Source organism: Schistocerca piceifrons, chromosome 4 (assembly GCF_021461385.2).
Source record: "Schistocerca piceifrons isolate TAMUIC-IGC-003096 chromosome 4, iqSchPice1.1, whole genome shotgun sequence".
NCBI classification, from domain to species: domain Eukaryota; kingdom Metazoa; phylum Arthropoda; class Insecta; order Orthoptera; family Acrididae; genus Schistocerca; species Schistocerca piceifrons.
This window is the reverse complement of record NC_060141.1, coordinates 3,325,975-3,353,257: the sequence shown is the minus strand read 5'-3', so window position 1 is coordinate 3,353,257 and position 27,283 is coordinate 3,325,975. Positions and strand designations below refer to the sequence as shown.

The 27,283-nt window shown below is 43.2% G+C and overlaps 1 protein-coding gene across 1 annotated transcript in view; it reads left to right on the top strand.

Moving 5' to 3' along the window:
- Positions 1 to 27,283, top strand: part of LOC124795455 (sodium/potassium/calcium exchanger 3-like) — a 243,520-nt gene that overhangs the window by 178,410 nt on the left and 37,827 nt on the right. The window lies entirely within an intron of this gene.

Sequence of the window (27,283 nt, the reverse complement as noted above, 5' to 3'; positions counted from 1 at the left end):
TTGTCACACTATTTAGTAGATCATCCACTTCACTTTTCACATGTTGATGTGCGTAATCTGGCGAAACAATGCCTGAGTCCATTGTTTGAGGTCAATGAATAACACCCAGTCATTGTGAAGTCACTAAAGTAGAGGTTATCTTCATTGAAGGTCGTAGATCATTGTCCGTTAGCTGCGAAATAACCAACGGCGGAAGGTAGTGTTGGCCTGGTCATAAGAGCTGGGCCTCCAAGTCTTCGTAAAGAATGTTTGGTTATGTAGCCATGGCTTTGGACATGAAACCTGTTGATTCTATATGACTGGCACGTTAAGTTGTGGAAGATGTAGAACTTTTTTGTCCGGGGTCCCCAATATGGGAAACCTGTTGATTCTATATGACCGGCACGTTAAGTTGTGGAAGATGTAGAACTTTTTTGTCCGGGGTCCCCAATATGGGATTCTGGATATGGATCATAATATACGTAATAAACAGTTCCCAAGTTTTCTATATACACATATATTTTACCATAAAGACTGATACACATGAACACTGCATGAAGTACAAAGGCAGACTGGATTAAACATGGTGGCTGGTCAGAGCACTTAATATTCCAAAGATTGTAATTTGTGTGGTCGATGTGACCTATTGACGCCACAACTATATAGAAAGGGCTCCCAATAAATGCAAGGCAGCATGGCAAATAATAAAACAAAAGAATACACCAAAATGCACAGAAACAGCTATGCTTGAATCTGAGGAATTAAATCAGTACTTTTTAAACTCAGTTAAAGAAATAAGTAACAGTATTAAAGAAACAAATTCATCTGCAGTGGACCTTGTTGGAACACCACTGCCTGTTAACCTGGTATTTCAATGGAGGGCTGTCACACCTGCTGATGTTATAAAAGCTGTATCCAAATTTTCTAAAAGTATGGACTGTTATTGGTTATCAAATAACATAATTAAAAATACAATACACTCAATCACCAAATCATTAGCTTTTATTTTTACCAAATGTGTATAATTTGGAGTTTTTCTGGATGCACTTTAGGTATCAAAAGTTGTCCCAGTTTTTAAAAAAGGGGACGAACATCTTCCCCTAGGCTACAGACAAGTCTCCATTGTTCCTATATTCTCAAAGAAATTTGAGGCACCAATACACACACAAATAAGCAGCTTCTTTGAAAAACACAATATCCTATGTAGCAATCAGTTTGGTTTTCGCAAGGGAAAAACACAACAGGGGCCATCTTGGAAATCATTGACCAAACCTTAACAGCTTTCGAAAACAATAACATGGTATCACTGGTATTACGTGACCTAAGCAAAGCTTTCGATTCCATTCCTGTTGATGTACTACCGGGGAAACTAGAGTTTTATGGGGTGAGAGGGAGCACTTTAGCTATGACAAATTCTTATTTAAGTAACCGAAAACAATTCGATTCAGTCAGAAATGTAAATTCTTCTGTAATGGAAAACAGCACAGGTGTACCACAAGGGTGTACCCTCGGACCCTTCTTCTTCATTGTAGCTATTAATGATTTCCCAAAAGACATTGCCCATCCTGTCGTGTGTTATGCTGATGATACAACATTATTTACCACATGTGGAAACATTTCAGATCTGAATAAACTAACAAAGGAAACACTTGATAAGGCTCTGGACTAGTCTGCAACCAATAAGCTCCTGTGCAATCCTGATAAAACTCAACAAATTTTAATGGGAGTATCAAATGAAGTAGGCAATAAGTCAGTAAAACTCTTAGGTATTCACACTGACTCAAAACTCTATTGGGAGGGACATGTCAATCACGTATGTGAAAAAATCTCTTGGGTAGCATACCTTATCTCAAAACTAAGTGAGGTAGTGAGCTTGGAGTACCTTAGGATGACATACTTTGGACTATTCCAGTCACATATTTCATATGGTCTGGACATTCCCCTCACATCAAGAACATCTTGAAATTACAAAAAAAAGTCTTGCGCATAATATGTAAAAGAGGTCACTGGGAGCACTGTCGTCCTTTTCTTTCCAGACTCAGAATACTCACAATTATAAATTTATACATCTATGTCTCTGTACCCCATATTAAAAGTAATATTTCAGAATTTATTGCCAGAGGTGAAATACATGAACACAACACCTGGGCTAAGGGTAATTTAGACATACCGCACCACAGAATAGCAAGAACAGGAAATTCCCACAAAGTAAACTCACTCAAAATGTTCAATAAACTGCCAATTCATGTTCAGTCAATGGATATATATATATTTTTAATTAAGTGGTACATCTGGCTGTCAGATCATCCATTCTGTGTCATTAAAGAATTCTTTGAGATGCCTGAGGAGGATATTAGCATTTAAAAGTTGTCTGTAGTTAAACATATTATTGTGTTCTGTGGTTAATTGTGTGTAATTACATAGTGTATACAATAAACAATACAATACTATATTAGATTATAGTACAGCTTATTGCATTAACTTTTAGATGCTATCCTAGTGTAATGTTGTACACTGCCATGCTTAAAATGTATTCTATAATGTTCTGACACTAGTTTTTTATTATTCTATATGTACAAGTACATCCTGTATGACAAAGCCAATATCATTTTAAAATGATCTATGGTGAATAAAATTCTTGATTTTTGATATTAGGAACAAGAAAGAGCCCAGTCCAAATCCCTGTGTAACACCTACCTTAACTTGTTCTATACTGGGTATTTCTTTGCCAACAAAGGCAACTTGCTTATGGTTCTTTAGAGATGGTTTTAATAGTTAAAGTTGTTATCCCTAATGCCATAGATGACCATTTTTTCTAGATGTGGTGTATGCCATTCACAGTCAAAGGCTTTGCTTAGATCACAAAAAGTGACTTGACCAAACAAAAGGCCATACTGAAACACTCAAATAGGTATTTGACTACAGAGTCTACAGCATCTACAGTTGTAAGTTTTGCTTAAAACTGTATTGTGATCCTCTGATTATAAGTAGATTTTGAAAGTACACATGTAAATGTAGGTAAATCATGCATTCCAAAACTTTAGCAAAATCTGGGAGTATGGAAATCAACTTGTAACTTGAAAGTGAGATTCTATCTCCCGTTTTATACACTGGAACTACCCTAGACATTTCAATCTCATCTGGAAAATATCCCTCAGATATAAACTTGTTTATACAGTAGTTAATGGGTATACAATACATTCCATTACTTTCTTTAGTAAATTGCAAGTTGTGTCATATATATGTGTACACAGTATTTTATTTTTATTTATTTATTTATTTATTTTATGATGATTTAATCTGCTTTACTATTCTTAGGACTAAACTAGGTCAGACCTTGATGAAGGTAAACATACTTCTATATGCTGATAATCTACAACTGTTTTTTGAAAGTAGCTGTGGTATCAGGTTCGATAATAGCGTTTCCTGCTTATTCAGCTGATTTAATAAAAAGTCATTGAATTTTTGGGCACAAATATTAACTTTTTTGTTTCTTGCATCTTTAGCAACACTATTTATTAGTTTCCAAACAGCTTTGTACTAATTAATGGAATGTTCACTAAACACAAAAATTGTGGGCTTTTTTGGCTTCTATGATGGCATTTTCATACTCGTTCCTATATTTACCATAGGCTAGTCCGCCACGGTCAGTCTCCAGATTTTTGCATGTATTGTAGAACACCGTAACTTGATTTTTCAAATTTTCCGGTTATCTAGTATACCATGGATTTTATCTGCTTGGAATCTCCTTTTTGAAGTCTTTGCACCTCTGTATGGGAATGCTACCATTGAGTTGTATCAAAAATGCTTTAAAAACCTGCCTAATATTATTTTTGTTGACAAATCATTACTTAAAGTCACCATAACATTGAGCATCAGACTCACAAAACCTGACTATTTTCTCATCAGTGGCAGGTCTGGTGATCACAATTTTTGGGACAGGCCCAGTCACATTACTGTCATCAAGACAGAACCTATTTGTATAATATAAGGATACAGGGTACAGGATGCAAACTTGGTGAATGCCGATAAACAATTTGCTCCTTCATTCCCAACAGTTAAGAATAGGAACACCAAATTAAAGCATAGTGATACTTTTCTTGAAAATGACCCATGTAAAGGAAATCTTAAAACTACAATCACAGAGGAAAGTATCCAAAATTGTATTCAGTGGTTGGCAAGGGAAAATACACAGACTAAATGGCAGTGCATGCATATGGCATATTTTACATGAATAATTATCTGTGAGGAAGCTTCTCTGTGCAAAGTTGAGGCCACATTTGTTGACTTCTGGCAAAAGCAAAGCCAAAATCCAGTTACTGTGTCAATGCATGGACCATTTTGTTTTATGTGATGAAGTTCCATTACTTAATGACAGGAATGGTACTGCAGTCAAGTCAATTGATGGAAGCTGTTGACCCTACAACAATAAGATAAACTTGCTTTTGTTGACAGTGGGGAGTGCGCACGATAATTATGATGACAAATAAGCACTTGGACTCCTGTCACTTTGATTTGATTGATTTGATTTGATTTTATCAGGGAAGCAAAAACAACATTGGTCAAGCCCACTGCTGCCCACACTGAAACAGAGTTTACTGTGTGGTATCATTCCCTGTGTTTCTTGTCGAGCCAACCAATGTCCTCGAACAGTGCAAGCGGATCCCTTACCAGTATTTTGCTAGACACAGTTTCTTCAGATCTGGTTGATCCGCATATTCTGGGTCTTTTAACTCCAATGCCTCACATTCAAAAATCAGATGTGATGCAGTTTCCTCACCCACACCATACATCCTACATTTGGGGTCTTCTTCGATTATCCCCATTGTCTGAAAGTGTTTTTCAAAATTCCCATGGCTTGTCAATAGTCCAACCACGAGTTTCATTGCTCTCTTGTTCAAGCCCACGGCATTAATACTTTGCCATGTTTTTGCTTTTGAACCTTAGCCCAATATTCTACATCCCTTCTCCTAGTCCAGTCTCATAGTTTTATTTTGATCATCACCTTTGTGATTGTCAGTACAGGTTCCAGGTCAATAAATGGTGCCACACCCCTATCCTGGCCAACCTATTGGCTTACTTACTACCACTAATCCATGAGTGACCAGGGACCCATTATAGGTTTACCCTACTGCTTTCCCCTAGCTCCACAAGGACTTTGTGGCATTCTGCCATGATCTTTGACCTTGTTGCAGAGGCTGCCAGTGCTTTCAGGGCTGCTTGGCTGTCTGTATAAATGAAAATGCTACAACCTCTGTTGCACCTCCACAAATTCTCCTCCATGCACACCCTAATAGCAGATATTTCTGCTTGAAACACAGTGGCCATCTTCCCTAGAGAGATTGCACTCTCCAGCCTTGGCTGCACTCCAAATACCATGACCCCAACACCTTGGTCTGTTTTTGAACCGTCAGTGAACCACACTATGTCCCCAGAATGGTGTCAAAATTTGCTCTCCCAGAGCCCTCTACTTCCAATTACTACACTGAAAGGCTTGTTGAAGCAGCTGGGAGTTATACAGTTGGCCAGCATTTCCTCAACCATACCTATGTCTACCTCACTCAGAATTTTAGTGTGATATGCTGGATACCCCTGTGAGTTCCGGTTTTTGCCAGTCTTTAACCTGTGTGCTCCATCTACTGCCACCGTCGTTACCCACAGGTGTATGGGGGCATGTCCAGCATGGTTCCCATCCCAGCAATGGGTGTGCTGCTAATTCTGTCTGTAATGGCTAAGCAGTCCAATCTCTGCAACTTAGCAAGCTCCTTAGCAGCTACCTGCTGTCCTACCGTTTTCCACAACACTGTAGCCCCATAAGTGATCATAGGTCTTACTACTGTGGTGTATATCCAGTACATACTCTTGAGGCTTAAGCCCCAGTTTTTACCACAAGCTCTGCTGTTACTCATTGAAGTACCTTTCGCCTTGGAACAGGCACTCCTTACGTGAGGGGTCCACAATAGTTTCTCATCCAGGGTTACCCCTAGATATTTCTTTATCCCCTTGACTGGTAGATTTTCATTGAGAAGCTTGAGATTCCAGTGTGTGTATTGGATCTGCTCCCTCATAAATGGCACTAGAACAGTCTTATTAGGACTGACCCTTAGACCTGTTCCACACTGGGACATGGTGACGGTCTCCAGTGATGGTTACCGGTAATTGTGGTGAACACTCCTGGATCACCGGTGTCCGACACCACAGGTATTGCCAACTGATTAGTTAGTGAAATGGACTTGAGTGAGGAGGAACTTTTGTTGGTACTTCTAAGCAGGAGGAGGAGAATGAAGACAAAACATTTATTACACGTACATCCATTGCTACACGATCGGCTGGAGAAAGGATTGTTTTATACTCTTTATGTTGTTTGAGGACAATTTAACTATTCAGGGATTGCAGGACATGTCACCTTGTTTAGTCCGTGGAGGAAATATTGCGGACCGAGATGACTTTGCAAACTACTTCGTTAGCCCTGAAGGTGAAGTGCCTTGGCAGCTGCAGAAAACGTAATTGATAGAAATGTTACGTGAACGTTAATGTGGTTAGGCCTCATTGTTCATCTGGCATTGTATTTGTGATATGCATTGTGCAATTATTACTATGTTAACTGTAAGAAGTCATATTATTGTATTCACTGAACTGATTGGAACTTACAATTAAAATTATAGACTGTCAGAAATTTGTACCTCAATAATATTATAATAAGTAAATAAAATTCATTATTGTAGGAGCCACATATGTGCAAATAATTGTAATTGAGAATAATATTTTAACTCTATTTTTTGGACCACAAGGTGGAACACCTTAAGACAATGATGAGACGCACCTTAATTTTGTTATAAAATTTTTTAAATATAAGTATTGTTTTAGGTTTTTTCTTCATTTGCCTGTAGGGGTGAGTTCATGATTTCCACACTCATCTGCATTAAGACTGCATAACAGTACACTTCATACTAGTAAATGCAAAAGAAAAGGGGCAAGTGATGCAAATGTGCTTGAAGGTTACTACGCTCCTAGCCTCATACAGGAGTAGCAAATAAATTTTTCTAGTCTTTTATGGTTTAAAAAATAAGGTATTAAATTTGAGAAAAGAACATACAACTTGCCGATCTTGTTTTTTTCATCCATGCTCTTCTCACTGAAAAGGCACAAACTTTATTGTAATTCCTTGCCAAGCATTTGTTTTCAACACTTTGTTGCTGTAGTCATCGCTTTTGACATCCCAAATAGCAGGACGACTTTCTACTTCACTTATAAAGTCTTCTGTGTTAATCAAATCTAAACTCATGGCTACAATGTGTTCAGTATAACGTACAATGAATATTTCGTGTCACTGTCTCAGAAATGACTGCCCGCCTGTTGGCAAATCTGCGGAGCTGTGTCTGTGATCTGTGTCCCAGTGCAAACACTGCAATTCAAACTAATGCATGTCCGGTGGTGACTGCTGTGAACACAGTGACCCTGTCCATTACATGTGGCAAGGGTGAGTCACTGCTGCATCACAGTGGCTTGGTGAGGCAGTGTAGTGTCCTGGCGTGAATGCTCCAGTTCAAACAAATGTATCTCTGTTGGTGACCATCACTGGTGACCATCAACAGCGTCCCAGTGTGAAAAGGGCCTGAGATCCTGTTTCCTGCTCCAATTTTGCACAATTTTCAATGCTCCTTGTGCCATAGCTCTGACTGCACTTGAAAATTTGCCAAGTATTACTATGACAAGATCATCTGCATATCCGTGGCAAAAAAAGTATTGTCTAGAGTTTAATTCTACAATAAGTTCATTCACCACAAGGTTCCACAGTAGAGGGGACAGGATCCCTCCTTGTGGACAGCCTCTGGTGGTGTTGATTACCATTTTTTCTTGCTTCAAGTTGGCTTCTACCTTTCTGTCACTAAGCATGGCTCTAATCCACTTGCAAATGGTGGTCTCCAAGCCATGCACCTCCGCTTCCTTAACCATGGTTCAAAGGTCAAGTTGCTAAAAGCCCCTTTGATGTCCAAGAAGATGCAGAGGGTTATTTCCTGAAAGTGTAGTGCTTTCTCCACCTTCCCAACAAGTTGGTGGAGTGCAGTTTCACATGATTTTCCTGGTTGGTATGCATGTTGGGTTATGTGTAGAGGGGCCCTAGTTAACCTCATCTCCCTAATATGCACGTTGACCAGTTTTTCTAATGTTTTAAGAAGAAAGGAGGACAGACTGATTTGTCTCATATCCTTAGCCTTGGTATGATCAGTTCTCCCTGGCTTTGGAATGAAGACAACAGCCACTGCCCCCCAGATGTTAGAAATGATTCCTGCTGCTACGCTAACCCTAAATAACCTACATAGGAATCTTATTAAGTTCACTTTTGCATGTTGCAAGAGCGCTGGAAAAATTCCATCTGGGCCAGGTGACTTGAACGATTGAAATGTTCCGACCGCCCATTGAATTTTACTATGGTCAACATATTCTCTGGCAGATTCCCAGTTCTCCCTTTGAGTACCTGAAAACGGATATCTCACAGGGATCTGGTCCTGGTCTATGTACATCGAGGAAAATGAGTCTTGAGGAGTAGTTCCAGCATTTCATGTGCTGTCCTTGTATACTCCCCACCCTCTTTCCTTAAAGTTCCTCCTGGTTTAGTTGGTATCCTAGAGAAGATTTTGTGAAGTCTGGTCTGAATGGCCATACCCTCTACCTCCTCACAGAACACCTTCCAGGACGCCTGCTTTGCTTGCTTAATTGCAAGATTGTATTTGACAAGGACCTCCCGATATTCTGTCCATTGTCCTTTCCGCCTCGCAAGGTTTAACAGTCTTTGTACCTGTTTCCTCTGTGATTCCAGGTTGTTGTTCTACCAAGATGCATTCCTATTTGTGCACTTCTTCGTTATTGAGCAGTTGTCATGGTATGAAGTGATGATGGCAGAGGTCACTGCCTCTGCTACCTCCTCAAACTCTACTGGAATCCTTATCGAAATACCGACTTCTGATACACTTGAGTCAAAGTTCCTCCTATATGCCTCCCAGTCTGTTTTCCTGGGATTCCTATAGGACATGGTCTATCTAATGCCCATTTCAACCTCAAACTTAATATACATGTGGTCTGATGGGGATGGCTCTAAAGCCACGTGCGATTGTTTGACATAACTACCCATCAAAGTGTAACCGAAGGTTATGCAATTGCCTCTTACTTTCTTATATTCCTAAATGTAGGTTCCTTGCCTCTATTGAGGATCTCTAAGTTATTATCTAGAAGAAATTCTAGAAGGTACTCACCTCTGCTGTTGGTGTCAGTGCTGCCCCACACTAAGTTGTGGGCATTAGCATCGCATCCAACCAATAATTGGTCGCCCTGTTGTGCACAGGCTTCCGTCAGTCTCCTCTTGAGAAGCAGGAGCACTGTACTCGTAAGGAGGGTATGCTGAGGCCATCATCCTGATGGTCACTAAGTCCCTAGAACAAAAGTCTGCCATCGGCATGAAGGGGGTTCCATTTTTTACACAAATGCACATTCTGCAGATTCTTATATTTCTAGCATAAACCAGCTTACCTCCAGTGCCACCGAGACCTGATACATCCCCTTTATGTAAATAGGATTCCTGAATCAGGGCCACGTCCATTTCTTGTCTTCCCTGATAACTCAGGGCAGCAGTGGCCCCTTTACTGTGGTGCAGGTTTATCTGCAGCACATTCAGTCTCCGTCTTGCTGCTGTTGTCACTTATGATATCTTTGGTTACCCTGATGGTAAACTGTGAGAACCCTTAGAGTAGTACCAGGTCCTGTTCCCGCATTGCCTTCAGGGATTTCTCTCAGATGTCCACCACAAGGGTATGGCTGTTTGGTGCAACCTTCCGGTGATTACCTTCCAATCCTCTGTCGAGACTCTCAGGTTTTGAGACCCTGTTTTCTCAGTCAGAGTCTATGGAGAGGTATCCATAAGGAGTTTTGGCACCCAGATAAATATATTTGTGGGATCCTGAAAAGCTCATCCCCTGTCTTTACAAGCAGCTTCGTATCCTCCCACGGTGATATTAGGGGAACCTTTTCCTTAAGCCAGTCCACTGTACCCATCCCCTCACAGACAAAGATAAGAGCACTGTAAGCCAGATAGATTCTCCTGAATTTGGGTCGTGGACCAGCGTCTCCCCCCCCCCTCCCCCTAGTCTTCTCAAAGAGAGCCATCTGCACAAGCTCCTCCTGATGTGAGGTGATCTTGACCAGTGGATAGCCTTGCTGGATAACCGCCATCCTAAAAACTGAGACTGAAGTACTATAGGTCTGTTTCCCTATTTCTTGCCTCGGCTGTTTCTGGATACGCTTATCCTGAGAAGTGTGAGTCTCAGATTCCTTCCTTGTTCTCTTACTGCCTGCCCTCAATGTAGAAGGGGTTGTTTGCACACCCCCTTCACCCTGGGACGGTCTTTTCTTGAGGGTCTTGGGCTCAATGCCTTTTAGTTCCCTCCACTTTTTTTAGGAAGCCACTCTTTTCCTTCCTTTAGCTTTTGTTCTCTAAGAAGTTTCCTCCTCTGAGGCCCAGACAAGTCTTTGATCTTAATCTGGTCCAACTTCTTAGTAACCATTCCCACTTCTTGAACACATCTGTCCCTCTGTACAGCTGAGGGGATATTTTCCATCGGTTCTGGCATCGATGTTTAGGTGTCTGAGGTCTCAACTTGCCCCTCATATTGCTATTTTCTTTCATGTCCATTTTGGTCCCATGGGAGTTGGGGATCTAATCAGTCCACACCACAGAAACCCCATGCGGTGCAAGGCTAATTACTCAGGGAGGTCACCTGGTATCCCTGAGGCTCTGTCCATGACACATTTTCCCATATGTCATGCACCCCTCGGCACGGATCACATCACACCTTGGGTTGGGTATTGAGGAGTTGAGAAAGGACAAGGAATGGATGTGGGATGACAGGTCATTGTGGGCCACACTCAGTCTGGTCCATCGGCCAAGACCTTAGTGACTGTAGGTTCTCACAGCCTGCATAGCACTCAGCTTCATGTCAACACACACGGACAGCGCTACTTCCAGTGGAGAGGCCCATCACTTACTATGAATACTTTTATTCTCGCTGCGTATACACAATGTGTGTAGCAGAGAGCGTGTACTGCAGAGAACTGGCCTTGCCGTGATAGGGCAGCAATATTATTGGTGGGTAGAGCCAGTGTTTCTGTATGCCCACAGAGGGACCCCCTCCCACAAATGCGGAGCACAGTGACTGGTGTATGTTGTGATGCATTGTCCCAGTGGCAGTGGCAAGGGCCGACATATCGTAGTCCGCCAGGTGCCTGGGTGGCCATAAGGGGCAGCTAGCCCATGACATCAGTGGCAGTGCTGATGGAGTGGTGGCAGTGTCCATTGGGGTATTGGTGGCTGGTGGAGCACCATCCAGTGATGGTGAAGCTGTCGGTCTGCCGGTGGCAGTGTCTGGGCTGTCAGTCGTCATTATGAAGTGTGCTCTGGGGCCAACCCAAGCAGGTAGTCATCCGAAGAAAGAGTGGATTTCAGACCTGCTGTGTCGATTGTAGGCAGAAGGGGTGTGGAGTGCTCTAATGACATTGGGACTGTGCACTTGCCCAACTGCCTATTGTCGAATTTGGTCATAACCGTGAATAGTGAGTCCTGCAGTGTTATGGAAATCTTCTGGGAAGTAGTCTCACAAATCTAGGCTGACTGTCAATTGGCTTGAGGGGCCTGGAGCTGGGGCCAGTGAATGGTAAACACCGGGTGTGTCAGCTAAAGTCCACATCGGTTTTAGGCAGTTCAGTGACACTGTTGTCATTTTTCCAGCTTGCAAGATATAAAAATTATTTGGCCCTCGTTTCAACATCTTGTACAAGCCACTGTACACAAGGTGGAGGGCAGGTTTGACGGTGTCAGACTTGAGCATGATGTATGTACACGATTGGACATCCTTGTGTACAAAGACGGTTGATACGGCACGGTGAGATGGCGGTGGGATGCAGACATGGCAGATGTGGTCCCTAACAAGATTTACTAGGTCCGTCAGGTTGAAGTCCACAGGGTCGGTGGTTTGTGATACGAGCTCTGCTAGGAGGGTGATCAGTTCCCTGTAGAGCACCTCTGCCAGTGAGGCATCCAGATCTTCTTTGTAGGCAACTCGTATGCCGAGCAGCACCAAGGGGAGGGCATCCGTCCACTCCTGGTCGTGGTATATGAGCGCTGTCTTGAGGGTATGGTGTCACCATTCCACAAGTCTGTTGGATTGAGGATGGTAAGCCATCCTGTGGAACCGGTGTCACCCACAGAGGAGGCAGTGGTCGGAGAACAGGGCCAACTCGAATTGCCGGCCCTGGTCAGTTGTTGGGGATTCTGGGCAGCCAAAGCATGAAATCCATAGTGTGATGAAAGCTCGGGCAATGGTGTGGGCCAAGATATCAGTCAGAGTTGTGGCCTACACCCATCGAGTTGTCCTGTCTATGGCTGACAAGACGTACTTGTATCCATTCAAATCTGGGAGTGGTCCCACCAGGTCTATGAGGAGATGTTTGAAACAGCCTTCAGATGGGGAATTTCCCAAAGGGTGGCTGGGCATGACATCCTGTCTTGGCCCATTGGTATTGGATGCAGGCTCTCATCCACATGTTGCAGTCCTATTTCATTTTAGTTCAAACAAAATGTTTTGTTATGAGTTTCAGTGTTGAGCGTACTCTAGTTTGAGAAAAGTTGTGGAGGAGGTCGAAAACTATCTTCCTGAAGTTCTGTGGGACAACTGATCATTGCCTACCGTGGGATACATTGCACCAGAATAGTTTGGTTTGCCTGTGATGGTGCACTGCTTGTGCTGGAGCCCCAATGTGTGTCCAGATAGCAGGTTTTGAAGGTCGGTGTCAGTTTCTTGTGCCTCCGCTAGTTGGTCGAAGTCAAGTGTGCCGATGTTGCAGTGAGTTGTGAGAGGTAGTCAGCCATTGTGTTTTCTGCTCCCCGTACATAGCGGACATCCCTAGTATATTGTGAACTGAAGTCCAGGTCACAGAATTGTTGAGAGTAGGTATTGGCTGGCGGGTTTTTAAGAACATCAGCCAGAGGCAGTAGCCTATGTAGATAGTTAGCGCCCAGCCTTCGATGTCATCTGAGAAGTACCAAATGCTCACTGTCAAAAGGTTGAGCACATTTTCTGGTAGTCGGTAAGTTCCTGTGAGAAAAACCGTAGGGGTTGGGTTGCACCGGGAACTTGCTGTTGTAGCACCGCCCCAATTGCCCGGTCACTGGCATTGGCCGTTATAACCATATGGGCATCTGGCAATGGGAGTGACAGGTTGCTGGTCTGAGCAAGCTCAGTTTTGATGTTATCGAAAGCTGCTTGCATATCAGGAGTCCAAGTGAGCTTACATTTGTCTGATGTGTTCTTGCCGCGGAGTGACCATGAGCGGCAGAAGTGATTCTGTAGCATGTGGGAGATGTTGTGAGTAAAAATTAATTACCCCAAAAAATGGCACAACTCTTGATAGTCTGTTGGGGGTGGTAGGTTAGGGATTTGGTCTATCTTTCCCAGGATGGGACAGATGCCTGGAACGTCAATGAGATGGCCTATAAATGTAACATATTTTTGCCGGAGTTGGCATTTGTTCTCATTGACCACAACAGCATGTTCTGCTAGTTTGTCAGATACTGCTTGGAGGTGTTTCTCATGATCTTGAGCTGTTTATGAGCAGATAATTATATTGTCCAAGTAACAGTAGCCAAAGGGCATGGCAAAAAACAAGCCGTCAATGAACCATTGCCATGTCTGGGCTGTATTCTTTAGTCTGACGGGCATAAAGAGGAATTCAAATAGGACAAACAGTGTAATTATTATCACCTCTTTGGGATGTCCTTCTTGGCCACTGTGATCTGCGAATAAGCTCTTTTACAGTCGATCACACTAAGATGGTTGCACCAGCCAGTACCTGAGAGAAGTCCTGAATATTGTGCACAGGGTAGCTATCAATGATGGTGCATGCATTCAAATGTCTATAGTCCCTACACTGGTGCTACGTTTTATCTTTATTCATCCACATAGTAAATGGTGAGGCCCACACACTGTCTGATGGCCTGATAGTGCCCTCGCATAACAGTTCCTCGATCGTGGGCGTGGCTGCCTTTAGTTTGTGAGGGGCGAGGAGGTGAGGCCAGTGTCGGACTGGTAGGCTGTGGGTGATATTAACTGTGTATACAGTACTATCGCAAACAATGTTAATCTTTTTATTGAGTTGATATGGAGTAGCATGTGAGGCATGATCCATTTGTGAAGGCGATATCACTGTTTACACTTGACCTGCTCGTGAGAGCAGAATCAATGTTTTCAAGCAGCCCACTCATGGGAGCATCATCACCAGAAGTAAGAGGCACTGGACTGACATGTGGTTCTGAAGGCCTGGTGGCATCTCAGGTGGGCAGCTCTCGTTTTTGCTGGTGCGAAGACAGCTGTTGCTACGTGATGTGCAGTTGTGCTGTGAGCTCGGAGCAGCGATTGCAAAGGTTTTTGTTAGCTGCTCGTGGGCTGGTAGTGGTGCAGGGAAGATCAGTATATGCATTAGTTGCGGTTTTAAGCTCCTTGAACAACGCCTGGCACTTTAGCGTGAGGTACAGTACTGATTCAGGTCCAGGGGTAACAGGCAGCAGAGTCTCGTCTGTTGGTAGGTGGTCACTGTTTACTCAACTGATCAGCATGCAGCCATCACAATGTAGCAGCAAGGCCCTACCCAGGTTCTGCAGAAGATTATAATGCCTCACAAAATCTGTTCCCAACACTGGCTCTACGGCGTTGGCCATGAAAAACGTCTATGAGCGAAGGGTGTGGTTGTCCAGTTGAACTGTGCTAGAGGCTGTGCCTATCGTGGGACTCACTGAATTGGTCACAGTGCATAGTTGTATAGCTGATGGTGTAAGTTTTCCAAGTGCCGGCTGAGGCGGCAACGAGCGAACGTCGGCACCCGTGTCAACTAGGAAGTACACTCTAAGATTGTTGTCCTAGACGAAGAGCCACGCGCCGTTAGAATGTGGATGCGGGATATGATGAGTGTTGTCATGTTTCATAGCAAGGCAGCTTGAAGCAGAGTAGTGACCTGATGTGCCTATGTCAGGCTGCTGTACTAGTTTGGGTAGCTGCAGGATGGATGATAGCGGTGCATGTCTGCAGTGAAGCGTGCATGGAACCAGCAGCTGAGTAGGTGGAGCATCCTGGCCAGTTGAGTTTTTGTAATGGTTAGGCACAGGTCGATGGCCGGGCACGAATGCGTCGGGTGGTTGTTTACACTCTGCAACAAACGCACCACCTGGGTCGGTCGTGGTATCTGATTGTTGGTGCCTCGCAGCAGCATTGCTGCGGGCATGACGTGGAAGGACTGGGCTAAGGTCGGAATAGCTCAGCGCCTGTCGGTTGGTCGGGCGCTGTGCAGTGAGCACTGCACGATGGTCTCTGTGGGTGCAGCTGGTGTGCAGACTGGCCTGGGCTGGCTGTAGATGCAACCGGTGTTGACGTCGATGCCGGGGTCAATGTGAGTGTTTGTCGAGGAGTGGCGTTACACGAGGGCAAGCATCCATTCGGCAAGGTGTAACTGAGTTTCCAGCAGTTTGTCTTCCTGCTTTAGCATGGCTGTCTGTATGTTTTCAGGCAGCCTTAGATGCCATAGTGACCATCAAGCATGACCTGGTAAGAGATTTGTGTCGATTCAGAGGCGTAACCTGCACCAGAGCACTGGCGGGGTGTCGTGGCCCAGCGACACGTGAGCAGTCAGTAGGTGGAGTTGTTGTTCAGGTGAACGTGACAGGCAGTGTAGTGTGATCATCTCTCGTACCTGTCAGTGGCTGATGTGTGCAATAAGAGGTCACTGATAAGATCAGAGTCGGTGTGGAGGTGGTTCAAAAGCACCAAAACTTGTCACGGTCATCTGTGTTCCTGGCCGACTGCATCGTGCGCTCACAGAGTACGAACCATATTTTTGGAGAGTCAACTTGTAGCGGCAGCATACATAACTTGGTGTGTGGCCAGTGGTAATCTGCCCGGTGGCGAGTGAACAGGACCAGTACGAGGTTGTCGTAATCGTGCGAAGTACACGGTGCGAGTTCGTGAACACCATCTGGTGGCGCCGATAGAAGCACAGCTGGCATTTTGACGTGGTTGTCGGGGTAGGTGTGTCGGTAATGTGGGTGTCGTGACCGATTATCACAGGACAGTGCAGGTGTCTCAGCTGGTACATCGGTTTAACGGAAGATGGCGTCGTAGTGGGATACCGAGGAACACAGTGCAGTCGATGGGTCCCGGTTGGTGGCAATTGTGGCAGACAGTGCATTGGTGTAGGTCGCGCAATGCGGCAGCTACTGTAGGTACTCCTAGTGTTTCCGTGGCGTGTGAGTCATAGTTGCGGCCAGGCTCACCGTATCGATATGCTGTGGTTGCGAGGTGTGAAAGCCCTGCATAGTCACAGGCAGACGTGGTGCGCCTGCTTGTTGAGTGACATGACGTGGTAGGCATGGCCCGGAGCACGGTGCAGCTGTTGACGACGTGATGTCATTGTGATGTCGTGACGGGGTCGCGGCGCAGCTGTAACATGTGTGATGTCACCCAGCTGACATACGGTATTGTGTGAAACATAAAGTTCAGGTGTAGGCCTTGGAAAAACACGGTCTGGCGCAGGAAGGTCAGTTGTAGGATGGATTTGTCTGCAATAACCCGTAAATATCGGTTCTCTGCAGTGGAAGGCAGTCGTATATGGTAGTTATTGTCAATAATCGTGGTACTCTGTAGGGTGTCCATGATTTGGTACATTGCACGTGGAATGTCGGTACACGCTGAATCGTTAGCATGAAAATGAGTGCTGTGTAGTTCATTAACACTGTCACTGATCGATATATTAGTAGCACTGGTTGGGTAGGAGGTGGGGATGGTATCAGGCAGCCATTGTTCACTGTGTATGGTCACTGTTGATGTCGCACAGTTACTTAAGGAAGTGACAGGCTTTGTGATTTAGTGTGTTCATCCGTTTGGTGAGAGGTAATAATGCCTTGGTTCTGCAGTTGCTGAAACAATGGGAACAGTGTAGATAGTTCGAGAACCACAATTGCACTTGTTTTATCATCTGGGAATCAGTGAGAACACCAAATAGATGCACAAATAAATCGTCTGTAGTGATGCCAGGCGATGAAGCTCCATTGTGGGGTGTATTCTTCGATGCTTGAAGTTTGTATCCCACAGTGATCGGCGGCATGCCAGTGCAAGTATAACTTGGTATTTCGCAGCGTGGTTGAAAAGAAAGTAGTAGGGTCACCACTGTAGGCAGTGGGGAGCGTGTGTGGTAGTTATAATGATAGATAGTCGCTCTCGTTCACGTCACATACTGTGAATACATTTATTCTCACATATTTATTGTCACGGTGTATGCACAATGCATGTAGCATAGAGCACACACTACAGAGAACTGATTTGGCAAAGATACAGTTGTTCTTGCTGCAATAGGGCAGTGATATTATTGGGGGGTAGAGCCAATAGTTCTAGATCCCCATACCTTAATTTATCAGAAAGTGTGTAACGAGTGTTTCCTCTGTTGTAAAACTGATTCTTGTTACCTTGAAAATAGTTAAACAATGACTTAAAAATACTAAGCAAATGTTTTAGGATCAACTCCAGTAAAAAGTTTGTAAGGAAAGAACTCAATTAAACTAAACTAAACTCTGTCCAAACAGGCCACGAAGGCCCATTGCTACCGACAGGCTGCTGTGTCATCTTCAGCCCCCAGGCATCACTGGATGTGGATACTGAGGGGCAGGTGGTCAGCACCCTGCTCTCCTGGCGGTATGACAATTAAGGAGATGGATGGCCACAACTGGAAACAGAAAATATATGACACATCACGAAGGAATTATCCAAATGGGATGGAAATTGATAAATGTGATTTGCATGTACAGCCAAACAAATTATTACAGCCTTGAAAGTCTCCTCAGGTTTGCTGCCGGATCCTAAAATCAACTTGACTTGGTATTTCGACGATCCAACTGGTTACCGTATGCAGGAAAATGCTGCTTCTGCTGATGAACCCCACTGAGAACTGACACCAGGCTGCAAATCGACGTCCTATATGGGCCACCGTTCAGTACACGGTGCATGCGCCGCCCATGCGACAAGACAGGGAGGTGGCGCCACCCTTAGTGGAACACTGCTGACAAGGATATATCGCACTCAGGGCCACACTCAAGAACGTTCAAATTTTGATGCTAGATAATACAGGATTCCACGTCTTACTAAGAGGAAACCCATTGTTCCTGTTGATTAAATTATCTGCCAACCTAACTTCAATTGCCTCTTTATAGACTCTGTTGAAAAAACTGGAAATATTGGCAACTACCACAATTTCATCAAATTTCGTACTGTGTCCCTCACTTAAGCAGTGTTCTGCTACTGTCAATTTTTCCAGCTGTTGTAGCCTCGTATGACGGCGATGTTCCACACACCTGTCATGCACTGTGCAAATCAAATGGCCAATGTAAGCTTTCCCACATTGACACAGAATTTTGTACACACTGGGTTTCCTAAGTCCGAAATCATCTTTTTCAGAGCCGAGCAGTGCCCTTATCTTAGAAGGTGCATGGAACACACTACTAATGTTAAAATTCCTTAAAATTCGTCCAATCGTAAACGATAAGCCTCCAGCATAAGGATGAAAGGCCACCAATCTATGTTCCTCTTCATACACTTCTGGAGGTGGTCCAAGCTCCATAGCCCGACGAATCTGCTTCTCGGAGTATCCATTTTCCTTAAAAACAGCCATCAAATGCGCAAGTTCTTTGGTTAAGCTGTCCGTGTCGGAAATGGCATATGCTCTCTGTACCAAAGCCCTGAGGACGCCACTGCATTGGTGTAGTGGATGACAACTCTTAGGATGCAGATACCAATCTGTGTGCATTGGCTTTCGGTGAACACTGTGTCCCAAAGTACGATCTGGTTTTTTATAAACCATAACATCTAAAAATGGAAGCATCCCATCATTTTTAGATGTTATGGTTGATTTTTAGGATCCGGCAGCAAACCCGAAGAGACTTTCAAGACTTATTACGCTGGGAAAGCCTACATAATCACAAATTATTACAGTTTCAGGAAAATTGGGTGAATTATTCAAGGTAAATAGCTTCATAAACTGAGCAGATCAATAATATGTTGGTCCACTCTGGCCCTTATGCAAGCATTTGTTCATCTTGGCCTTGATTGACAGAGTTGTTGGATGTCCACCTGAGGGATATTGTGCCAAATTCTGACCAATTAGCATGTTAGGTTATCAGATTCTCGAGCTGGTTGGAGGGCCCTGCTCATAACCCTCCAAACCCCCTGAGTTGGAGAGAGAACTTGCTGGGCAAGGTAAGGTTTGGCAAGGATGAAGACAAGCAGCACAAACTCTCTTGATGTGTGGGCAGGTGTTGTCTTGCTGAAATGTAGCCTAGGACCATTTGCCACGAAGGGCGACAAAATTGGAGAATACTGTTGACTTACTGCTGTTTTGTGTGGGTGCCACCATCAGTGCTGGTTGTCAGGCCATACGGTTGGCGACAGTCAGGTCTGTATCCCACCACTGTCTGGGGCATCCCCAGACACGTCTCTGACCTACTTTTAGAATCTGGTTTACTGGAGTACAGTCATCTTCAATGGTGAGTCCCACTTTGAACTGAGCCCCAATGATCAGTGAAGACATGTCTGGAGATGCCACAGACAGCAGTGGGTTACCAACCTGTCAGTTGCCCACCATATGACCCGACAACCAGGAACCAGGAGTGACGGTCTGGGGTACCATTTCATTTCATAGCAAGACCCCTTTGGTTGTCATCCACAGCACCCTTGCAGTACAGTGGTACGTCAACAATGTTCTGTGCCCTCTTTTGTTGCCCTTCGTGGCAAGCCATCCTGGGTGTACATCAGCAAGGTAATGCCCACCTGCACACAGCAAGAGATTCTACTGCTTGTCTTCATGCTTGCCAAACCCTATCACAGCCAGGAAAGTCACTGGACTTCTCTCCAATTGAGAAGGTTTGGACCATTATGAGCAGGGCCCTCCTGTGAGCTCAGGATTTTTATGATCTAACATGCCAATTGGACAGAGGATGTGTGTGTGTGTGTGTGTGTGTGTGTGTGTGTGTGTGTGTGTGTGTGTGTCATCCTGTGACATCCACCATTTAGCACCTCCTACGTTGTTGTTGTTGTGGTCTTCAGTCCTGAGACTTGTTTGATGCAGTTCTCCATGCTACTCTATCCTGTGCAAGCTTCTTCATCTCCCAGTACCTACTGCAGCCTACATCCTTCTGAATCTGCTTAGTGTATTCATCTCTTGGTCTCCCTCTACAATTTTACCCTCCACGCTGCCCTCCAATACTAAATTGGTGCTCCCTTGATGCCTCAGAACGTGTCCTACCAACCGATCCCTTCTTCTAGTCAAGTTGTACCACAAACTCCTCTTCCGCCCAATCCTATTCAATACCTCCTCGTTAGTTATGTGATCTACCCATCTAATCTTCAGCATTCTTCTGTAGCACCACATTTCAAAAGCCTCTATTCTCTTCTTGTCCAAACCGTTTATCGTCCGTGTTTCACTTTCATACACGGCTACACTCCATACGAATACTTTCAGAAACGACTTCCTGACACTTAAATCTATACTCGCTGTTAACAAATTTCTCTTCTTCAGAAACACTTTCCTTGCCATTGCCAGTCTACATTTTATATCCTCTCTACTTCAACCATCATCAGTTATTTTGCTCCCCAAATAGCAAAACTCCTTTACTACTTTAAGTGTCTCATTTCTTAATCTAATTCCCTCAGCATCGCCTGACTTAATTCGAATACATTCCATTATCCTTGTTTTGATGTTGTTGATGTTCATTTTATATACTCCTTTCAAGACACTGTCCACTCCGTTCAACTGCTCTTCCAAGTCCTTTGCTGTCTCTGACAGAATTACAATGTCATCGGCGAACCTCAAAGTTTTTATTTCTTCTCCATGGATTTTAATACCTACTCTGAACTTTTCTTTCGTTTCCTTTACTGCTTGCTCAATATACAGATTGAATAACATCGGGGAGAGGCTACAACCCTGTCTCACTCCCTTCCCAACCACTGCTTCCCTTTCATGTCCCTCGACCCTTATAATTGCCATCTGCTTTCTGTACAAATTGTTAATAGCCTTTCGCTCCCTGTATTTTACCCCTGCCACCGTTAGAATTTGAAAGAGAGTATTCCAGTCAACATTGTCAAATGCTTTCTCTAAGTCTACAAATGCTAGAAACGTAGGTTTGCCTTTTGTTAGTCTAGCTTCTAAGATAAGTTATAGGGTCACTATTGCCTCATGTGTTCCCATATTTCTACGGAATCCAAACTGATCTTCCCCAAGGTCGGCTTCTACCAGTTTTTCCACTCGTCTGTAAAGAATTCGCGTTAGTATTTTGCAGCCGTGACTTATTAAACTGATAGTTCGGCAATTTTCACATCTGTCAACACCTGCTTTCTTTGGGATTGGAATTATTATATTCTTCTTGAAGTCTGAGAGTATTTCGCCTGTCATACATTTTGCTCACCAGATGGTAGAGTTTTGTTAGGACTGGCTCTCCCAAGGCCGTCAGTAGTTCCAATGGAATGTTGTCTACTCCTGGGGCCTTGTTTCGACTCAGGCCTTTCAGTGCTCTGTCAAACTCTTCACGCAGTATCGTATCTCCCATTTCATCTTCATCTACATCCTCTTCCATTTCCATAATATTGCCCTCAAGTACATCGCCCTTGTATAGTCCCTCTAGATACTCCTTCCACCTTTCTGCTTTCCCTTCTTTGCTTCGAACTGGGTTTCCATCTGAGCTCTTGATATTCATACAAGTGGTTCTCTTTTCTCCAAAGATCTCTTTAATTTTCCTGTAGGGAGTATCTATCTTACCCCTAGTGAGATAAGCCTCTACATCCTTACATTTGTCCTCTAGCCATGCCTGCTCAGCCATTTTGCACTTCCTGTCGATCTCATTTTTGAGACGTTTGTATTCCTTTTTGCCTGCTTCATTTACTGCATTTTTGTATTTTCTCCTTTCATCAATTAAATTCAATATGTCTTCTGTTACCCAAGAGTTTCTACTAACCCTCGTCTTTTTACCTATTTGATCCTCTGCTGCTTTCACTATTTCATCTCTCAAAGCTATCCATTCTTCTTCTACTGTATTTCCTTCCCCCATTCCTATCAATTGTTCCCTAATGCTCTCCCTGAAACTCTTTACAACCTCTGGTTCTTTCAGTTTATCCAGGTCCCTCTCTACAACCTCTGGTTCTTTCAGTTTATCCAGGTCCCATCTCCTTAAATTCCCACCTATTTGCAGTTTCTTCAGTTTTAATCTACAGTTCATAACCAACAGATTGTGGTCAGAGTCCACATCTGCCCCTGGAAATGTCCTACAATTTAAAACCTGGTTCCTAAATCTCTGTCTTACCATTATATAATCTATCTGAAACCTGTCAGTAATACCTCCTATGTAATGTGTGAAAAAGTTAGTGTCTGGAATATTGTGTGGGTTCAACAAAAAAGTTACTGGACATGGGCATTTTGCAGACTTTCCAGAACAGACAGTAGAAGTTAAATCTACTCAGTATGTAAATATTGTGGCTGAGCTGAAAGTGCACTATCTCAAAATGTGCAGCTTTCACTTAATGTTAATTTCTCTTCCAAGTTGGAAATTTTCTTGTATGGCAATTGCAGATATCCTCCTGTCTGCTTTTTGGATCTTCTCTGTTGTGTATACCCTTGAGTGAATCATGTCCTGCAGTAAGAATGCACTCTGTTTTGGAAGAAGCATTTCTGATCGCAGACTGAGGAAACTGAATTTAATGTGTCTCTCTAAGTCTTTAAGAGTTAGTTAGTTCTTTATCCATCCAAGGATAATTTACGATACAACATAAGTCCTGTCATTTTAACAGAAAAAGGGAACATTTTTTTTTTCTTTTTAACTTGAATAATTCATGCATGCAATACTACTTTCACATGTTGATCTAGATTAAAATATATATGTTAGGATACTATATGCTAACAATGTTAACTGATATTTTCCGACATCTGTAACACACTGTGTACAATCAGATCACATGGAATAAATGAATAAATAAAAATAAATAAATAAAAACCTATTGGTAAATGAGCATATTGTAACTTCTTCAGCGACCATGGGACCTCCGCCCATATACGTCAACATCTTTACTCCCCAACAGTATTTGTTGTTAATGAAAAGGACAACTAACAGACTGCAGCTCCATCTAGGGGGCAAGCACTTAACATGGGAGGCATGTTTGCTGGTTATCAGAAGTTCCAGTGTTAGCCACATTAAGGAGCCCCTTAGGGAAATGGCATCCAGGTCTGGATAGAAGTCCAATGTGTGCTCGGTATGTCTGCTGGGGGCCTCATCCGAGATTTGGAGGAGGCATTGCCTTCTTAAGGGTGCAGGGTGCAGTCAGCTGCAAACTGTGACTCATGTAAGCACTGGTGACACATGTCGCTTGGCTTCTGAGGGCATCCCCAATACAGAGAACAGCTGGATGAAGTGGTGAAGACTGGTAGCCTTACTCAGTTTGCAGAATCATTCCTAGAATTGATCATAGTCCTTTGGTTTGGAGCTGAGAAGAGGGTCTCAGCTAGAGGCTTGGTTGATTCTATTACAGTCTTGGCAGCAGATTTCTGGATCTGTGTCATATGGTGGGAATTATAGGACTCCCATTGATAGACCAGAGCTGCACTGCACAAAGGAAGCAGCTAAGTGAGTAGCAGAGGACCTGTGGAATGCACTCGGGGGATTTTTAAGCTAGGCAGTAGTTTGAAGTCCTCTGATGAATACTTGTGAATACATACAAAGAGAGCAAAATTAGACTGCATACAAACAAAAGACACTTCCAGCATCAAAATTTTAACAGTAAGTTGCCAAAGCATATGTGACAAAGTTCCTTAATTTATGCCCTCCGTGAAAGTCATCATGTTCAAATTATTCTTGGAACCAAAAACTGGATGAAATAAAAGTACAAAACTCCATAATATTTAGTGAGGTGTGGAAAGTATATTGAAAAAACTGTTGAGATGGCACAAGAAGGGGAGTGCGTTTTGCAGTTGACAAAAATATTGTGTCTCTTGAGGTCAAAATCAGGTGAAGTTATCTGGACCTAATTAATGGTCCTAGGTACCTCAAATGAATGACTGGATACTTCTGCTGACCACATGATTCTGCTGAACAGTCGTGGAAGCTCTCAAAGAAAGTCTACACTACACTCAGTCACATGGAAATACCCTGACCATGCAATATTAGTTGTAGGTGACTTTAACTTACCGAGTATAGACTGGGACGGCTGTGGATTCATTGGAGGTGGTACAAACATACGGTCTTGTGAAATAGTTTGAAAAAATTTCCCCAAAACCATCTTGAGCAGCTAGTTTGACAGCCCACACACAGTTCCTGTACCTTCAACCAGGCCAGACCTTATCATCAGTGTCAACATATAGACAGAGATTAGTAATCCTGGTGGCAACAGTAACTAAAATTAATAAGTCCATCAAGGTTAGGAGAGTGCTTGTGCTGGAAAGAGCAGATAAGCAGTTGGTAACATCATACTTACACAATGAATGGACATCATTTCATTCCAGTATGATGTATGTAGAAGAACAATGGGCAAAGTTTAAACAGATTGTAAATCATGCTCTAGAGAAGTACGTGCTGAGTAACTGCATTAAGGATGGAAAACACTCACTGTGGTTTAATAACAAAATTCGAAAAATGCTGAACAAGTGGAGATTGTTGCACTTTTGGGTCAAAAAACAATGCAGAAATGGCAATAGGCAAAAGTTTGTAGAAATTCATACATCTATAAAAAAGACCGATGTGTGAAGCAAGACAACTACCATCATTATACCTTAGCAAAAGTTCTTGGTGAGAATCTGAGAAAATTTTGGTCCTACATAAAATTGCTAAGCGGGCCGAAAGTACCCATTGACCAGGCTGGTCTGGCTACAAAAGACAGCAAAAAGAAAGCAGAAGTTTTAAATTTCACATTTAAGAAATCATTTACTCAGGAGGACTGTGCAGACATACTGTCATTTGACTGTTGCACGTACTTCTGCATAGAGGGCATAGTAATAAGCATCCCTGGCTTAGAGAAGCAACTGAAAGAGTTGAGAATAAATAAGTCACCAGCCCAGATGAAATCCCAATTCAGTTTTACAGAGAGTACTCTTCAGCATTGGCCCCTTACATGAATTTTAAAACACATTAAAAAAATAAGAAAAATAATTTAGAAGCAATTCCTATAAATAACAATAGGAGTCAATTAACATTACTTGTTAGTAGTCTATATATCACAGGAGTGGTCTGTAATGGCTGCTTCTGCCTGTTGTTGTACTGACTGAATTTTTTCACACCTCTTAAGTTCTCTGTTTTGATGACATTTATGGACCATCATGTATGATTGAATGATTACATGAATGTGTTACTAACAACATTTCAGATGAGAGAGAACACATTTCAATGCAGCTGTTTGTACAAATTACATCACTTTAGATTAGATTAGATTAGATTAGATTTACTTTCATTCCAATTGATCCGTAGTGAGGAGGTCCTCCAGGATGTGGAACATGTGCCCACTAGCCCAGCTCTTCATATATTACTTACTTTTTAAAAGGTGAATATACCGTAAATTAGAGATATACATTCACCAATCAGGAGAGGCGATTATAACATAAAGAGAGTCAGTAGTAGTTTTTGATGAAAAATGTTTATCCCGTTTGCTCTAAGAAATGAAACATCATGTGTACAATGTGATGAGGATCTTTTATTATGTGTAAATTGGTATAATTATTCTGGAATTTTTCCTCTTCACTTCAAAACACGAGTTCTCCATTTGATGATGAGTTCTCCATCCAGGTATATAAAATTTAGTTGGTGAGACCAAACCTTCACAGTAGAAATGTTATATCCTGTGCACCTAAATGTAATGTCTCACACAATGAAACTTTGAATTACTAAGTATTTTTTTGTGTATATACAGAGTGATTTTTTCCACTGTGTACAAACTCTTATTTAATCATACTTTGTTACAGAGACTAGGGTTCAATGTGCACTGAGCCATGCAGCCACAGTTACAGTATGCGTTGTTTCCTCCTGGAGGGTGGTACTGTTTCCCATATGTCATACCCTAGTGCCCTCTCCTGCCCTGATAGCTGGTAATGTTGTGTCCAACTCACTTCTCCTGGTGACTCACCTTGTGATGGATACGATACAGCATTGTACGCAGTGGTTCCATAATTGAATCGAGAGCTTGCTAACATGGTGTTTACTTGCAGAAAGGCAAATGGCAGTGGGTGGCAGGCAGCAAGGTTGTATCAGGAGACCTATCCTCACCAACAACCACCACAGCATTCAATGTTTGCAACAGTGTTTCACTGTTTGTCTGATGCAGGGTTGTTTCAGGAAGTGGAAAATCATGAAGGACGTACCCGAAATGTTCGGACACTAGACTTCGAGGAAAATGTGATTAACATTGTGGAAGGCATCTGCCATGTCAGCACCAGGCAGTTGGCCCACCAGTACAGTGTAAGCCAGACAACTGTGTGAACATTCCCCATGAAAATTGTTAATATCCTTATCACATACAGCATGTACAGGGCTTACTAGAAACAGACTTTCCACATCAAGAGCAGCTTTGTCACTGGTTTCTTCACAAGGCAGCCACAATTCTGTGATTTGTGTGATCCATCCTATTCACAGTGAGGCCATCTGCATGCAGTTATCTGTGGGATAGTATGCAGAACACCCATTGTATAGTGATAGCGAATCATCAGCACCAGTGCAGCCAGAATGTGTGGGCCGGGATAATTGGCAACCATATTCTGGGACCAGTCTTCCTTCCACATTGCCTAACAGGTCAGAAGTATAGGTGTTTCTTGCGTATGAGTTTGCCTCCCCTGCTGGAAGAAGTATCATTGATGAGTCGAAGGGTTATGTGACTGCTACACAATGGTACTCCAACCCATTTCACTATTAATGTCCAGACGCATCTCAAACATGTCTTACCTGGTCAATGGATCAGATGAGGGGGTCCAGTCACATGGCCTGCTCATTCACCAGATCTCAATCTATGTGATTTCTGGTTATGGGGGCCATTTCAAAAGTATAATGTGTGAAGAGCCACTTCCAGATGTGGAGACACTGGAGCAGGGTATTCATGCTGCATTTGACTCTGTTCAGATGCAGCCTGGCTGGTGTGAACGTGTGAGACAGAAAATGCTATGGCGTGTACATGCATGTGTTGAGGCACATGGAAACCATTTT